The 3,931-nt window shown below is 39.0% G+C and overlaps 1 pseudogene; it reads left to right on the top strand.

Annotated features, from left to right (window-relative positions):
- Nucleotides 1-242: 242 nt before the first annotated feature.
- LOC132348953 (5'-AMP-activated protein kinase subunit gamma-1-like) lies at nucleotides 243-1,221 on the top strand (annotated as a pseudogene).
- Nucleotides 1,222-3,931: the final 2,710 nt, after the last annotated feature.

The raw sequence follows: 3,931 nt of genomic DNA, 5'->3' as shown, positions 1-3,931 counted from the left end.
CACAAATGTGTGGAAATTAAACAACACACTCTTGAGCAACCAGTAGGTCAAAGAAGAAATCACAAGAGAAACCAAACAATATCTTGACACAAACAAAAATGAAAACACAACATACCAAAACTTATGGGATACAGCAAGACTAGTTCTAAGAGGGAAGTATAATGCAATAAACATCTCTATTTAAAAAAAAAAAAAAAAAGCAAGTTTCCTAAAGTGAATGAACCCAGCCAGTGCCTCTTGCAATGGAGATGGCCACGTCTTGAGAGTTTCCAACTCTGGAAAAATGAGCATCCTCAAGAGGCCCCAGAATCTAACAATAGCATATACACTTCCTTTATAGAGTCTCTTGCTGCTATGACTTGATTATCACAAGCTCCAGTTTGGTTGTATTTGCTACTTCCCTGCAGGTGATGAAAGCTTTCTTTGCTTTGGTGACTAATGGTATACAAGCTGCCCCTTTCTGGGATAGCAAAAAGCAAGGACTTGTGGGCATGTGTACTATCACTAATTTCATCAATATCCTGCACTGTTACTATAAATCAGCCTTGGTACAGATCTATGAGTTGGAAGAACACAAGATAGAAACTTGGAAGGAGGTGTACATACAGGACTTCTTTAAACCACTTGCCTGCATTTCTCCTAATGCCAGCATGTTTGATGCTGTCTCTTCATTAATTCAAAACAAGATCCACAGGCTGCCAGTTGTTAACCCAGAATCAGGCAACATCTTGTACATCCTCATCCACAAATGCAGTCTCAAGCTCCTCAAATTGTTTATCACTAAGTTCCCAAGCCAGAGTTCATGTCTAAGTCTCTGGAAGAGCTACAAATCAGCTTCTATGCCAACACTGCTATGATCTGCTTTATGTGGCTCTGGGCATCTCTGTACAGCATCAATTCTCAGCCCTGCCAGTGGTGAATGAGAAAGGTCATGTGGTAAACATCTTTTACAAGTTTGATGCTATCCACCAGGCAGCAGAAAAGATCTACAACAACCTAGATGTGTCTGTAGCCAAAGCCCTGCAACATCAATCACATTACTTTAAATGTGTCCTCAAGTGCTACCTGCATGAGACTCTGGAGACCATCATCAATAGGCTGGTGGAAGCAGAGGTTCACCGACTTGCAGTGGTGGATGAGAGTGATGTGGTCAAGGGAATTGTATCACTATCTGACAACCTGTAGGACCTAGTGCTCACGGGCAGAGAGAAGCAGCCCTGAGCTGAGGGAAGAGGGCAGGCAGCACCAGCGGATGTGCCCCACTCACTGCCTGCCTAAAGCTCTGGGAATCACAGATAAAACCCGGTGAGTGTTCCTTGCTCAGGAGTCCCCCTACCCTTCTACCTGGGAGCTGGAGAATGCATGGGGAAAGGAAGGAGAATAAATTTTTAGGTGTCCTTATCCTCACAGTACTCAGAAAAACTTTCAGTCTAGCCCATTCTAGTTCCTATCCTTTTATTCATATCCCCCTTTCTGGGCAAACTATGGGCTCTGTGCCCCCCCAGAAAATTCTGATCTCTAAGAGATCCCTGGGCTTCACTTAGCCTTAGCCTCTATCTCTGCCTCTGACTCCACTATAAGATAATAGCACCATAAAACTCTTCATAAAGATATTTTCATTCATCCTGTTTCATGTTGGATGAAAGAGGCTAAATTCATTTTGTGACATTTCTTCCCACAATGGGAGTGGGGTGGATCATTGGAGGAGGGTTTTGGGGTGTCTATGCTGTATGCATGTGAAGGGAGATGGGAGTTAGGTGGAAGAAGAGGGCAGAGTGGTTAGCTGAGGTTATTGCTTTTCATGGTGAACCTAATTAAAATGACAAGAACCCATCCTGAGGGTTGTCTTTTCATCCTGTTTATGTTTTCCTTTGCTGTGCAAAAGCTTTTAAGTTTCATTAGGTCCCATTTGTTTATTTTTGTTTTTATTTCCATTTCTCTAGGAGGTGGGTCAAAAAGGATCTTGCTGTGATTTATGTCATAGAGTGTTCTGCCTATGTTTTCCTCTAAGAGTTTTATAGTGTCTGGCCTTACATTTAGGTCTTTAATCCATTTTGAGTTTATTTTTGTGTATGGTGTTAGGGAGTGTCCTAATTTCATTCTTTTACATGTAGCTGTCCAGTTTTCCCAGCACCACGTACTGAAGAGGCTGTCTTTTCTCCATTGTATATTCTTGCCTCCTTTATCAAAGATAAGGTGACCATATGTGCGTGGGTTTATCTCTGGGCTTTCTATCCTGTTCCATTGATCTATATTTCTCTTTTTGTGCCAGTACCATACTGTCTTGATTACTGTCATACAGAGTGAAGTAAGTCAGAAAGAGAAAAACAAATACTGTATGCTAACACATATATATGGAATCTAAAAAAAAAAAAAAAAAAAAGGTTCTGAAGAACCTAGAGGCAGGACAGGAATAAAGATGCAGACGTAGAGAATGGACTTGAGGACATGGCGAGGGGGAAGGGTAAGCTGGGACGATGTGAGAGAGTGGCATGGACATATATATACTACCAAGTGTAAAATAGATAACTAGTGGGAAGCAGCCACATAGCACAGGGAGATCAGCTAGGTGCTTTGTGATCACCTAGAGGGATGGGATAGGGAGGGTGGGAGGGAGAGGCAAGAGGGAGGAGATATGGGGATATATGTATATGCATAGCTGATTCACTTTGTTATAAAGCAGAAACTAACACACCACTGTACACTGTAAAGCAATTATACTCCAATACAGATGTTAAAAAAATTAAATTAAATTAAATTTTAAAAAATGACAAGAACCACCCCCCCAAAAAAGAGAAAGATTACAAAACTTTATACCTTAAGGAACGAGAAAAAGAAGAACAAACTAAGCCCAAAATTAGCAGAAGGAAGGAAATAACAAAGATTGGAGCAGAAATAAATGAAATGAAGACCAGAAAAACAATAGAAAAGATAACACAATTAAGAGCTGGGGTTTTTTTTAAAGATAAAAAGTTGACCAACCTTTAGCTAGACTAATTAAGAAAAAAAGAGAGGACCCAAATAACTGAAATTAGAAATGAAAGAAGAGACATTACAGCTGATACCACAGTAATGCAAAGGATTATAAGAGACTACTATGAGCAATTATATGCCAACAAACTGGATAATCTAGAAAAAATGGACAAATTCCTAGAAACATTCAAACTAACAAGACTGAACCATGAAGAAATAGAAAATATGAACAGACCAATCACAAGTAAGGAGATTGTATCAGCAATCAAAAACCTCCCAACACAGAAAATTCCAGGACCAGATGGTTTCCCTGATGAATTCTAACAAATATTTAAAGAAGAATTAACACCAATCTTTCTCAAACTCTTCCAAAAAATTGAAGAGGACAGAACACTCTTAAATTCATTTCACAAGCTAGCATGACCATGATGCCAAAGCCAGATAAGGATGCTACAAGAAAAGAAAACCAAAGGCCAGTTTCACTGATGAATATAGATACAAATATTCTCAACAAAATACTCACAAACTGAATTCAGCAGCACATTAAAAGGATCATACAACATGATCAAGTGGGATTTATGTCTGGGATGCAAGGATGGTTCAACATATGCAAATCAATAAATGTGATACACCACATTAATAGAATGAAAGATAAAAATCATATGATCATCTCAATAGATGCAGAAAAATACTTGACAAAATTCAACATCCTTTCATGATAAAAAATCTCAACAAATTGGGTATAGAAGGAATGTACCTCAACATAATAAAGGCCATACATGACAAACCCACAGCTAACATCATCCTCAACAGTAAAAGTTTGAAAGCTTTCCCAATAAGATTAAGAACAAAACAAGGTGTCCCCTCTCAACATTTTTATTCAACAGAGTCCTAGAAGTCCTAGACAGAACAGTTAGGCAAGAAAAAGAAATAAAAAGCATACAAATCAGAAAGGAAG

Source organism: Balaenoptera ricei, chromosome 15, assembly GCF_028023285.1.
Source record: "Balaenoptera ricei isolate mBalRic1 chromosome 15, mBalRic1.hap2, whole genome shotgun sequence".
Lineage (NCBI taxonomy): Eukaryota > Metazoa > Chordata > Mammalia > Artiodactyla > Balaenopteridae > Balaenoptera > Balaenoptera ricei.
This window is presented reverse-complemented; position numbering and strand designations above follow the sequence as displayed.